The sequence below is a fragment of the Chlorocebus sabaeus genome, chromosome 8 (genome assembly GCF_047675955.1).
Source record: "Chlorocebus sabaeus isolate Y175 chromosome 8, mChlSab1.0.hap1, whole genome shotgun sequence".
NCBI classification, from domain to species: Eukaryota; Metazoa; Chordata; class Mammalia; order Primates; family Cercopithecidae; genus Chlorocebus; species Chlorocebus sabaeus.
This window is the reverse complement of record NC_132911.1, coordinates 103,875,711-103,890,572: the sequence shown is the minus strand read 5'-3', so window position 1 is coordinate 103,890,572 and position 14,862 is coordinate 103,875,711.

The window sequence follows — 14,862 nt, the reverse complement described above, 5'->3', positions numbered from 1 at the left end:
ACTTAACTTGCTATAAAATTTAGATTAGCTGCTAAATATTAAATTTTCATCTATATCCTTTCTAATTCCACAAAGGGTTTTTGGAGGCTAAATTATATTTATGTAAATTATATTTATTCATAAATTTTCTGAGACATCTTTCACATCAGGATCAACTTACTAATTAATGTTCTTCACTTAGTCTTAACTTTTTTCTCTATAAGAGAAGTTTCTTTGTTTTTAGGAAATTTATTTCAGTCTTGATTCTCTTAATTTATGAAGTTGATTCTTTGATTAATTTAATTATTTAATTTATTTAAGCCCTCTCTTTCTTTTTTTTTGAGATGGAGCCTCACTGTATCACCCAGGCTGAAGTGCAGTGATATGATCTCAGCTCACTGCAACCTCCGCCTCCTGGGTTCAAGCAATTCTCCTGCCTCAGCCTCCTGAGTAGCTAGGATTACAGGTGCCTGCCACCATGCCTGGCTCATTTTTGTATTTTTAGTAGAGATGGGATTTCACCATGTTGGGCAGTCTGGTCACAAACTCCTGACCTCAAGTGATCTGCCTGCATTGGCCTCCCAAAATGCTGGGATTACAAGTGTGAGCCACTGCGCCTGACCTAAGCCCTCTTTCTGTGGCTCAGATCAAACCATATCTTCATTTGTCATATGAACAGTATTGCTATTTTATACTCTTGATTTCTGCCTGGCCTAAATGATATTTCTTCAGTGACTTTTTAGATCTTAAAAATCACAGATCCAGTTCCTTGACATATTTTTAAAAAATGAAAAGTAATATTTATTCAATTTAATGGGTCATTTTAAATACTCACATTTCCTAATATCTTATGAATTTTTATTATTTTATTACAGAATAATGCAAAAGGAAATAGAAACATTTCTTTTACTTAACATGTGAAAAATGTCAGTAGTACAATGAAGGAATCTGGAATCCTATTTCTAGTCCATCATGACACACTTTGTTATTGTCTTTTATATATTGCAGTCATACTGACCTCTTGGTTTGATCACCTTTGTCATTTTGTGGTTACCCAGCTGATATGGTTTGGCAGTGTCCCTACCCAAATCTCAGCTTGAATTGTATCTCTCAGAATTCCCACGTGTTGTGGGAGGGACTCAGGAGGAGGTAATTGAATCACCGTGACAGGTCTTTCCCATGCTAGTCTTGGGATAGTGAATAAGTCTCAGGAGATCTGATGAGTTTAACAGGGGTTTCCACTTTTGCTTCTTCCTCATTTCCTCTTCCACCACCATGTAAGAAGTGCCTTTTGCCTCCCACCATGATTCTGAGGCCTCCCCAGCCATGTGGAACTGTATGTCCAATGAAATCTCTTTTTCTTCCCAGTCTCGGGTATGTCTTTATCAGCAGTGTGAAAACAGACTAATACAGTAAATTGGTACCGGTAAAGTGGGGTGTTGCTGAAAAGATACCCGAAAATGTGGAAGCGATTTTGGAACGGCGTAACAGGCAAAGGTTGGGACACTTTGGAGGGCTCAGAAGACAGGAAAATGTGGGAAATTTTGGAACTTCCTAGAGACTTGTTGAATGGCTTTGCCCCAATGCTTACAGCAGTCTGGACAATAAAGTCCAGGCTGAGGTGGTCTCAGATGGAGATGAGGAACTGGTTGGGAAACTGGAGTAAAGGTGACTCTTGTTATGTTTTAGCAAAGAGACTCGTGCCATTTTGCCCCTGCCCTAGAGATTTGTGGAACTTCAAACTTGAGAAAGATGATTTAGGATATCTGGCAGAAGAAATTCCTAAGCAGCAAAGCATTCAATAGGTAACTTGGGTGTCATTAAAGGAACTCAGTTTTATAAGGGAAGCAGAACATAAAAGTTGGGAAAATTTGCAGCCTGACTATGCAATAGAAAAGAAAAACCCATTTTCTGGGGAGAAATTCAAGCCAGCTGCAGAAATTTGCATAAGTAGCAAGGAGCCAAATGTTAATCCCCAAGACCATGGGGAAAATGTCTCCAGGCCATGTCAGAGACCTTTACAGCAGCCCCTCCCATCACAAGCCCAGAGGACTACAAGGAAAAAGTGGTTTCATGGGCCTGGCCCATGGTCCCCACACTGTGTGCAGCCTAAGGACTTGGTGCCCTGTGTCCCAGCCACTCCGGCCATGGCTGAAAGGGGCCAGTGTACAGCTTGGGCTGTGGCTTCAAGACTTGGCAGCTTCCACGTGGTGTTGAGCCTGTGAGTACACAGAAGTCAAGAACTGAGGTTTGGGAACCTCTGCCTAGATTTCAGAAGATGTATGGAGATGCCTGGATGCCCAGGCAAAAGTTTGCTGCAGGGATGGGGCCCTCATGGAGAACCTCTGCTAGTGCAGTGCAGAAGGGAAATGTGGGATTGGAGCCCCCACACTGAGTCCCTACTGGGGCACTGCCTAGTGGAGTTGTGAGAAGAGGGCCACCATCCTTCAGACCCCAGAATGGTAGATCCACCGACAGCTTGCACCATGTGCCTGGAAAAGCTGCAGATACTCAATGCCAGATCATGAAAGCAGCCAGGAGGGAGGCTATACCCTGCAAAGCCACAGGGGCAGAGCTGCCCAAGACCATGGAAACCTACCTTGTGCATCAGCGTGACCTGGATGTGAGACCTGGAATCAAAGGAGATCATTTTGGAGCTTTAAAATTTGGCTGCCCTACTGGTTTTCGGACTTCCATGGGCCCTGTAACCTCTTTGTTTTGGATAACTTTTCCCATTCGGAACAGCTGTATTTCCCCAATACCTGTACCCCCATTGTATCTAGGAAGTCACTAGCTTTCTTTTGTATTACAGGCTCATAGGCAGAAGGGACTTGCCTTAATCTCACATGAGACTTTGGGCTGGACTTTTGAGTTAATGTTGAAATGAGTTAAGACTTCGGGGCACTTTTGGGAAGGTGTAATTGATTTTGAAATGTGAGGACATGAGATTTGGAGGAACCAGGGGCAGAATGATATGGTTTGGTGGTGTGTCCACCCAAATCTCAACTTGAATTCCCACATATTGTGGGAGGGACCCAGGAGAAGGTAATTGAATCATGAGAGCAGGTCTTTACTGTGCTATTCTCAGGACAGTGAATAAGTCTCAGGAGATCTAATGGGTTTATCAGGGGTTTCCACTTCTGCTTCTTCCTTATTTTCTGTTCCACCTCTATGTAAGAAGTGCCTTTTGCCTCCCACCATGATTCTAAGGCCTCCTCAGCCATGTGGAACTGTAAGTCCAATTAAACCTCTTTTTCTTCCCAGTCTTGGGTATGTCTTTATCAGCAGCATGAAAACGGACTAATGCACCAGCCCATTAGAATGTAATCTTTTATTTCACTTTGGTGGTGAAAAAGATTTTATCACATTTAATTTTAGAAATTAACAGTAAGTGGTTCTCTTTACTACAAGTACTGTGAAACAATGGAAGTTGATGTTTTTTATATTTCTGATTTTATTTGGGGTTTAAATATTACAATCAAGTATATGTGAATGAAATAGTATAAAGACTGAATACCCATATTGTAATTATTTTGTAATAAAACTCTGAAGAAAAAGGATCAAAGTAGGAATTCAAAAGGCGTTTCTTTTTGGTGAGTTTTATATTTGTGATGGGGTCAAGAGATAGGTTAACTAGAAGAAAGTCATACAGTATTGTGTACAACTTTATAGAACAGAGGATCCAGCTACCCAGAAAAAAGTTACACTATCGTTATTGTGTATTGTCATAACTGACTTGGACCAGTTATCCCAACTGTGTACTTCCATAACAGTTTGTACACCCTCTGTCATGGCACTTAGTTCACTTTATTTAAATCAGTTGTTAACTTTATTTCCCTGTAAGCTCTGTGAAGTCCTAGACTATCTTATGTTTGATGTAAATACCATTGCATCCCTAGCACCTAGCGTAGTAGCCAGCCAAGTAAAAGGTACTTGGTAAATAGTTATTGAACAAGTTGGTGCTATTGGTACTTTCATCCAAGTAAACCACTATAAAATAGTAACTAAACAATTTTATCCTAATAATTTATTAATTAATGTTTGATTTTCAGTGATTAATGCTTTAATATACAAAAAGTGGGATCTAAATGATTTCTTAAATTCCATGTAAACATATAGTCATGAATATATTTGGTCTATTCATTTTTTTTTTTTTTTTTTTTGAGACGGAATCTAGTTCTGTCGCCCAGGCTGGAGTGCAGTGGCGCGATCTCGGCTCACTGCAAGCTCTACCTCCCGGGTTCACGCCATTCTCCTGGCTCAGCCTCCTGAGTAGCTGGGACTACAGGCGCCCACCACCGCGCCCGGCTAATTTTTTGTATTTTTAGTAGAGACGGGGTTTCACTGTGATCTCAATCTCCTGACCTCGTGATCCGCCCGACTCGGCCTCCCAAAGTGCTGGGATTACAGGCGTGAGCCACCGCGCCCGGCGGTCTACTCATTCTTTTAGCTGATCTTTCTTAGAACCATTTATGGTATAATGGAAGGAACCTTAGGCTAGAAGTAAAAAAGCTTGGGTTGGTCTCCTGAACTACTTACTAGTTGTTCCCTTATGCAAGTTACTTATTGCATCTGAGCCTATTTCCTTTATAAATGGAAAGTTAAAAGGCTTGATGTATTGTGAACTCACTCTGGAAACTCTTATACCAATTTGTGTTACTACACATTTGGCTGCATGTGAATAGAATAAAATGAAATAGCATTTGTGGGGATAGAACATATAACCTTGATATCATCATCATGCCAAATGAAACTATAAAATCATCTTCTAACCAGCTTGCAAAAAAATGTCTGGCTTAGGCCGAGCATGGTGGCTTACACCTGTAATCTCAGCATTTTGGGAGGCTGAGGCAGAAGGATTGCTTGAGCCCAAGAGTGTGAGACCAGCCTGGGCAGCATAGTGAGACCCTGTCTTTACAAAAATTTTAAAAATACTAGCTGGGCATGGTGGTGCATGCCTGTAGTCCCAGCTACTCAGGAAGCTGAGGTGGGAGGATCACTTGAGCCCAGAAGGCCAAGGCTGCAGTGAGCCATGATCACAGCACTGCACTCCAGCCTAGGAGATAGAGCAAGACTCTGTCTCAAAAAAAAAAAAAAAAAAAAAAATCACACAGAAAATTGGGGTGAGTATTCTAACAAGCAGTCTGCCATTAGTACAAAACAAAACTCTTTGTAGAGCTATTGATAAACTCAGTACACGTGTAATTACAGTGTCATAAATGGTAAAAATTTTTCCCATTTTTAAAAATAAGTTGGTCTACCCAGGGAAAAAACAATTCTAATTGAAAATAATTTTGCTTGAATAAAGTAGTTCCTTAGCTCATGGGTAGCTTAAACAACTTCATTACTTGAAAATTTAAATGAGTGAAATGAGCATACTATTATCCAAGAACTCAGCTCAAAAGAGAGAACTGCTCCAGTTCCAAAGTCTTTATAATTTAAAGGCACAGGGCATGAAAACAAGAGTAAGTATGACAACATTCCAGTTATTGCTACATTCTTACCAGTTTTTTTTTTATTAGTGAGGGAAAGCAATAAGAAAAATTCACCAAACATTTATTGATGGATGTACTGTGGGTTCCCAAGGAGGTACCAAAACAAGAGGAAGGATTAAATTTAGCACTTTATTTTTGTGGTTTGTTTCACTTCTTAATAAGGATAGAAGAAAAGAATGAGAATTAAGAGGAAAGCCAATAAATGTTTTACTTTTTATTGATTTGGGGTAATAACCTCTCAATCTTTTCTCCCTGTGGTCTGTTGCCTTGACAGTCTTGCTAACTGATGGGTAAGATTATTCATCCTATTTGACTTCTACTTAGTTTCAGGAAGGGCAGGTATTCTCTGACACCATAGTTTAGAAAAAATTGCCAGAAACTTGTGGCAAATAATGTAAAGAGAAACAACCCTTTAAGAGCTATCTGATAATTTTATACTAGCATTTCGATGGACACAAATATAGATTTACATTTATCCTAGCTATTGAAAGACTTAAGTCTTATTATGGATTTCCTAGCAATAATTTAAGGATTGAATTGCTCTTGAGAAAATATTTTGATACTTAGCACTGTGTAAAGCTAAGTTTTTTCACTACCTTTGCTTAGTTTACGACACAAAGCAAAATTATCATAAATGTGTGACACAAAAATGTACTGAACTTTAAAAAAATTTATCTGTTATGTTCCTGGTTTGCACTAAGTTATTTATTATGGCTTTATTTTCAGTTATTTCCATTAAAAAATAGTGTATCATAAATAGAAAATGCTTTAAGCGTTTTTAAAAATTGAAATACCCATTATTTCTGTATGGAGAGTATTTCAAGGATTACATTGAACATTTCACAAGGGGGCACCAAAGACTCATTTATGATGATTTTGGCTTTTCTTCAAAAAAGTAGATGTAGCTTTTATATATTTGAGGTTGATGTGCTGTGACATTGCCAAATAGGGGAAATGTTCCTTGAGTTAATTTTTAAAGTGTATATAGAATAAATTTTGGTAATAGTTACTACTTAGAGTTGGTAATTAAAATATTTTAGTTGGCTTGCGAGAATGTACTGTTTTCCTGGAACACCTTGTTGGTTTCCCCAGAACACCTATTGGCGGGCTCTGGTTTGTGCTTTGGCCATCTGTGTTTACTTGCCCAACAGCTCTACACTCCTGGCTCCCTCAGCATGGACTGTGGAGCCAGAGGAGTAGAAGGAGCAGTGGAAACCTGGCAGGTGAGTGCTGTTATGAATGGTGGTGGCATGCTACCAATGGTTTCCCTCTGGCATTCTCATTCCTGAAGAAAGGTAGTGTTCAGTTCAGGTCCTAATCTCATCCTGCCTAGATTACTGTAAATGCCTCCTAACACGTTTCTTTCTTTCTTCTCATGTTTCAAACGTGAGAATTTGAATTTGGGGAGATTCAAATTCTCCCCATTTGAGTCTCTCCCAAACATACACTGCCTGGTTATTTGTACCAAAATATGGCCCCAGTCATGTTGCTTCCTACTAAAACTGTAGCAGAATTTAGAATCTCCTAATGGTCCTAACTTTCTAGCAATCTCCCCCATCATTCTACTCTGTACACTTTGTTCTAGCCAAACTAGACTCCTTGTTGTTTTCTAAACTTCCCATGTGATTTCTCTACTTCCTTCCTCCTTGCCATATTAAATCACATAAAAATCCTGCTAATCCTTAGTTTATTTCCATGAATCATTTTCTGATCTCTCCAACAAGATGAGATATTTACCTTCGTTGGATCTGGTGTGTATTTATACTTTTCTGATGGTATTTCTGGCATGTTTTGTTTGTGTTAAATTCTTTACTTGTCTTCTACCATTAGCAAGTTCCTGAAGGGCCAAACTGTTTTCTCTCTCTACCTCCTTTAGCATGGTATCTTGTGCATGACAAAATGTGCAGCAAGTGTTAATTGAATTGCTGAAATAATGATGACTGGTTGTCATATGATAAGATAAATTTCATCCAAATCTCATTTTTCTTTACATTTTCAGCTGGTGTCATGGGGAACTTGAAATACAGTTGTTTTTGAGAGAGCTAAAATAGAGACACCACCCTCTTCACACTACCTTTGCTCTAACCCTCCAACTACTTGGAGTTTGGACAGCATTCCATTTTTGTATTCCTCCTTGCCTTTGCCAATGCTGTTTTCCCTCTTGGATTGTTGTTTTCTCCCTACCCGATGTGTCTCACTCAAACTTGCCTTTGAAGACTACTCAGGGGTCATTCAACTGATCACCTCCCCACTACCCCCAGGCCGGTTGTATCTTTCTCCTCAATACAGCTGGAGTGCCTCTATACTGTGTTATCACAGCATTTATCAGATCTTTTATGTTTTCCTTATTAGACAGTGATTTCCTTTGACCTGTGTCTGCGTCCCCAGTCCTTACTTCGTTTAGTGTCTCAGCACTGAACAGATGTTCAGTTTGGCAAAAGCCTTCCCTGCCATCTCTTCTGTTCCCAGTCTAAGTTAGGTATACACACAGTGCTATGGGGCAAAGAGGGAGCGCCTAAGTCAAACAGTTCTTCCCTATTGTTAAAAATGAGGAAATGTAGGCCAGGCACGGTGACTCATGCCTGTAATCCCAGCACTTTGGGAGGCCAAGGTGGGTGGATCACTTGAGGTCAGGAGTTCGAGACCAGCCTGTGCAACATGGTGAAACCCCGTCTCTACTGAAAATACAAAAAAGCTGGGCATGGTGGCACATGCCTGTAATCCCAGCTACTCGGGAGGCTGAGGCAGCCAAATTGCTTGAACCCAGGAGGCAGAGGTTGTAGTGAGACAAGATGGTGTCACTGCACTCCAGCCTGGGCAACAGAGTGAGACTCTGTTTCAAAAAAAAAAAATGAGATGTGAAGGCTGCTGATGTAAAAGATCTCATTTTTTCTCCTGTGCTGTGAGAAATATATAAACTGCTACCTCCCTCTTATGTACTGATACAGAGTATAATTTGCACTCATTTTCCAGTTATTTTATAAGTACTCTTGAATTGTTTTATGAGGTGTGTAAATATCCCAAGGGCAAGGGCTGTGCTTACCTCCCTCCAGTGCTCTAGTGTCTGCTACAGGTACTATAATCAGATAGAGACACAGTAAATGTTGACTAAAAGGGCTGTAGAATCCTGAAACAGTGACACCAGTTAAAAATATATATCTTTTTTCCCTTCTTTCCCCTTGCTATCAGTATGCATATATTTTATATATCTTTATCATTGGTGGCTAATTTTCAGTTTGGCCAGGCAGTAAACTATACGTCTTACAGACATTATCTCCTTATGTTAAGAGCAACCCTATGAGGTGGCACTGTTATTATCTGCAATTTCTTTTCCAGAGAAGGAAACTAAGGCTTAGAGGAGCTTAAAGATATGTTCATTCCACATTAATAAATTTAGAGCTGGGGTGAAAAAAATGGTGGCTGTTTGATTCCAAATATTTCACCTTGGCTTTCTGCCTGCTCGTACTGCCCTGAATAGTACCCCTCTCCTGCATCAGCCCAGCTTTGGTGCTGCTAACCCCTGATTTACTAGAGAATCACTTGCTGTTGTTTTGGCCTTGGGTAAGGAGATTGGAAATTGAAGTTATTGGACTTCTTTTTTTCTGACCACTGATACCTGATTGGGGGATTAAAAGTTGAGATCATTTATTTTGACCAATCTAATATTCTTTTATAAGTTATAATAACATAATCTTTATTTCTTCATTAAATATGGTCCAATCATTTAACAAATATTTATTGAGCATTTACTGCATTATGTCAGGCTTTGTTCTAGGTGCTGGGGTTACAGGAGAGACCAACACAGTTAAAAAAAAAAAACTCCTTAGAGCTAAAATCCATTTAACAAAAAGAGGTGGGAGGAAGAAGAAACAAAGGAGGAGAAGAGAAAAATAAATTATTCTCTACTAGTAAAAATTATAACATCCTAAAGCAATATTAAGAGTTTTCAAACTTTGACCAGGGAAGGGTTAAAAATTGAATTATCTCATCAGTCTGTGCAAGAAACAAAGTAATGTAATGGAATATATTGACAATTAGAATAAATCTAAACCAGCAGGTCCAGATGGTAGTTATCTTGGATAAGTTAAGAAATTGCCTAATGAATATATTAAACTAATTATGTTCCTTTTTGAAAAAAATTATGAACTGTTAAGTTAGGAAATAGGGGAAAAAATTTGTTTTCCAGATAAATGTGATAATGATGTGGGTAGTTGTTATCCGGTGTAGATAAGATACATAATTTAACAAAAGTAAAAATAACCAATGATTATTTAAAAAATGGAAATAAGCAATATATAAAATTTATAACCTCTGTTTCTAAATCTTCTTAGGGGTGGTACCACATATCATTCCATGTGGAGTTGCCATCCAGTTCCTAGGAAAAACACTCTAATGCCCTGTCCTGTCATTCAGATTCTTTTGTGTATACAAATTTAAAGTATGCCTTAGCTATGTGGAAATACATGAAGACAGCCCCAATAAGAACACAGGCTATTTATTCAGAGCTTGCTACAGCCAGGGAGTCAGCCTCCATCACTTGTATTTTGCAGAGACTCAGATATAGGCAAAGTAGTGGGAAATCTTTATAGTGAAAAAAAGAGAAGATTTTAGGCATACTCCCATTGGAGGCTGTTAACATAGGAAGCTGCAAATGAGTTAACTAGAATCTAGTGGGCATCCTATGTGATTGATTTAGGGAACATACTGGGCTTTGTTTTGTTGTTAGTCTTGAGTGGCAAGAGAGGGTAAAATTAGGGAGGCTGGCAGTTACCAACCAAGTCCATACCATTCTGAGCCTATTGCTGCAAAAGTTGTGATTTGGCTTCCAAGGCTGACTGCTGCCAGAGTTTTGTCATACATGGCATGGCCACTGTCCATTTGTATATTCAGACTCTCGGCCATATAGAATTTCCAATTTCCATCAAAAATTAAAATCACAATGATAATATGAATTTTGTCTCTTGGTGCTATTCCTGTTCACACTCAGAAAAGTTAAGAACAAGGCTTAAGTTGGAGCCTACCACACCAAACTCAAAGAAGGATTAATACTTTAAAATCATTAAACAATAGGTAGGATACCTGAAATATGCTCCTGATTGTTAAGGAGATATTTACACATACATATACTAGCCAGTCTTTCCAATAGTACTTGGGAGAATCATTAAATAAATCCATGCAGTTTGTCACCGTAAATAAGCTACATAAAGTGCCCTAAAGCAAATTAATCCTTGTACTTTAGAAGGTCAGCCCTTTTGGTTTTTGGATTGAGGCTCATATTAGAAAACCTATGGTCGAAATAGCCAATATGGTCAAATAGGAACAGCTTCAGGCTACATCTCTCAGTGTGAGTGACATAGAAGATGGGTGATTTCTGCATTTCCAACTGAGGTTCCGGGTTCATCTCACGGGGTGTGTCAGCAAGTGGTGCAGGACAGTGGGTGCAGCCCACCGAGCGAGAGCTGAAGCAGGGCAAGGCATCACCTCACCTGAGAGGTGCAAGGGGTAAGGGAATTCCCTTTCCTAGCCAAGGGAAACTGTGACACACAGCACCTGGAAAATTGGGTCACTCCCACCCTAATACTGTACTTTTCCAAGGGTCTTAGCAAACGGCACACCAGGAGATTATATCCTATGCCTGACTTGGAGGGTCCCATGCCCACAAAGCCTCCCTTAATGCTAGCACAGCAGTCTGAGATCTAACTGCAAGGTGGCAGCAAGGCTGGGGGAGGGGCGTTCACCATTGCTGAGGCTTGAGTAGGTAAACAAAGCGGCTGGGAAGCTCGAACTGGATGGAGCCCACCGCAGCTCAAGGAGGCCTGCCTGCCTCTGTAGACTCCACCTCTGGGAACAGGGCATAGCCAAACAGAAGGCAGCAGAAACCTCTGCAGATTTAAATGTCCCTGTCTGACACCGTTGAAGAGAGTAGTGGTTCTCCCAGCATGGAGTTTGAGATCTGAGAATGGACAGACTGCCTGCTCAAGTGGGTCCCTGACCCCCAAGTAGCCTAACTGGGAGGCACCCCCCAGTAGGGGCAGACTGACACCTCACATGGCTGGGTACCCCTCTTAGACAAAGCTTCCAGAGGAATAATCAGGCAGCAACATTTGCTGTTCAGCAATATTCACTCTTCTATAGCCTTCGCTGCTGATACCCAGGCAAACAGGGTCTGGAGTGGACCTCCAGGAAACCCCAACAGACCTGCAACTGAGGGTCCTGAGTGTTAGAAGGAAAACTAACAAACAGAAAGGACATCCATACCAAAATCCCATCTGTACATCACCATCATCAAGGACTAAAGGTAGGTAAAACCACAAAGATGGGGAAAAAACAGCAGAAAAGCTGAAAATTCTAAAAATCAGAGTGTCCCCCTCCAAAGGAATGCAGCTCCTCGCCAGTAATGGAACAAAGCTGGACAGAGAATGACTTTGATGAGTTGAGAGAAGAAGGCTTCAGACGATCAAACTTCTCCAAGCTAAAGGAGGAAGTTCGAACCCATCTCAAAGAAGCAAAAAACCTTGAAAAAAGATTAGGCGAATGGCTAACTAGAATACCCAATGTAAAGAAGTCCTTAAATGACCTGATGGAGCTGAAAACCATGGCACGAGAACTACGTGACAAATGAACAATCTTCAGTAACTGATTTGATCAACTGGAAGAAAGGGTGTCAGTGATTGAAGATCAAATTAATGAAATGAAGTGAGAAGATGAGTTTAAAGAAAAAAGAAAAGAACAAAGCCACCAAGAAATGTGGGACTATGTGAAAAGACCAAATCTACATCTGATTGGTATACCTGAAAGTGACGGGGAGAATGGAACCAAATTGGAAAACACCGCAGGATATTATCCAGGAGAACTTCCCCAACCTAGCAACGCAGGCCAACATTCAAATTCAGGAAATACAGAGAATGCCACAAAGATACTCCTCGAGAAGAGAAACTCCAAGACACATAATTGTCAGATTCACCAAAGCTGAAATGAAGGAAAAAATGTTAAGGGTAGCCAGAGAGAAAGGTTGGGTTACCCAGAAAGGGAAGCCCATCAGACTAATAGCAGACTTCTCGGCAGAAACTCTATAAACCAGAAGAGAGTGGGGGCCAATATTCAACATTCGTAAAGAAAAGCGTTTTCAACCCAGAATTTCATATCCAGCCAAACTTAGTTTCATAAGTGAAAGAGAAATAAAATCCTTTACAGACAAGCAAATACTGAGAGATTTTGTCACCACCAGGCCTGCCCTACAAGAGCTCCTGAAGGAAGTACTAAACATGGAAAGGAACAACCAGTACCAGTCAGTGCAAAAACATGCCAAATTGTAAAGACCATTGATGCTAGGAAGAAACTGCATCAACTAACGAGCAAAATAACCAGCTAACATCATAATGACAGGATCAAATTCACACATAACAAATATTAACCTTAAATGTAAATGGGCTAACTGCTCGAATTAAAAGACACAGACTGGCAAATTGGATAAAGGGTCAAGACCCATCAGTGTGCTGTATTCAGGAGACCCATCTCAAGTGCAGAGACACACATCGTCTCAAAATAAGGGGATGGAGGAAGATCTACCAAGCAAATGGAAAACAAAAAAGGCAGGGGTTGCAATCCTAGTCTCTGATAAAACAGACTTTAAACCACAAGATCAAAAGAGACAAAGAAGGCCATTACATAATGGTAAAGGGATCAATTCAACAAGAAGAGCTAACTATTCTAAATATATATGCACCCAATACAGGAGCACCCAGATTCATAAAGTAAATCCTCAGAGACTTACAAAGAGACTTATACTCCCACACAATAATAATAGGAGACTTTAACACCCCACTGTCAACATTAGACAGATCAATGAGACAGAAAATTAACAAGGATATCCAGGAATTCAACTCAGCTCTGCACCAAGCAGACCTAATAGACATCTACAGAACTCTCCACCCAGAATCAACAGAATATACATTCTTCTCAGCACCATGTCACTCTTATTCCAAAATTGATCACATAGTTGGAAGTAAAGCACTCCTCAGCATATGTAAAAGAACAGAAATTATAACAAACTGTCTCTCAGGCCACAGGGCAATCAAACTAGAATTCAGGATTAAGAAACTCACTCAAAACTGCCCAAATACATGGAAACTGAACAACCTGCTCCTGAATGACTAGTGGGTAAATAATGAAATGAAGGCAGAAATAAAGATGTTCTTTGAAACCAATGAGAACAAAGATACAACATACCAGAATCTCTGGGACACATTTAAAGCAGTGTGTAGAGGGAAATTTATAGCACTAAATGCCCACAAGAGAAAGCAGGAAAGATGTAAAATTGACACCCTCACATCACAATTAAAAGAACTAGAAAAGCAAGAACAAACACATTCAAAAGCTAGCAGAAGGCAACACATAACTAGTAAGGCAGAACTGAAAGAGATAGAGACACAAAAAACCCTTGAAAAAAATCAAAGAATCCAGGAGCTGGTTTTTTGAAAAGATCAACAAAATTGATAGACTGCTAGCAAGACTAATAAAGAATAAAAGAAAGAAGAATCAAATAGACACAAAAAATGATAATGGGGATATCACCACTGACCCCACCAAAATACAAACTACCATCAGAGAATACTATAAACACCTCTACGCAAATAAACTAGAAAACCTAGAAGAAATGAATAAATTCCTGGACACATACACTCTCCCAAGACTAAACCAGGAAGAAGTTGAATCCCTGAATAGACCAATAACAGGCTCTGAAATTTAGGCAACAATTAATAGCCTACCAACCAAAAGAAGTCCAGGACCAGGCAGATTCACAGCTGAATTCTACCAGAGGTACAAGGAGGAGCTGGTACCATTCCTTCTGAAACTATTCCACTCAATAGAAAAAGAGGGAATCCTCCCTAACTCATTTTATGAGGCCAGCATCATTCTGATACCAAAGCCTGGCAGAGACACAACAAAAAAAGAGAATTTTAGACCAATATCCCTGATGAACATCGATGCGAAAATCCTCAATAAACTACTGGCAAACCAAATACAGCAGCACGTCAAAAAGCTTATCCACCATGATCAAGTGGGCTTCATCCCTGGGATGCAAGGCTGGTTCAACATATGCAAATCAATAAACGTAATCCAGCATATAAACAGAACCAAAGACGAAAACCACATGATTATCTCAATAGATGCAGAAAAGGCCTTTGACAAAATTCAACAGCCCTTCATGCTAAAATCTCTCAATAAATTCAGTATTAATGGAACATATCTCAAAATAATAAAAGTTATTTATGACAAATCCACAGCCAATATCATACTGAATGGGCAAAAACTGGAAGCATTCCCTTTGAAAACTGGCACAAGACAGGGATGCCCTCTCTCACCACTCCTATTCAACATAGTGTTG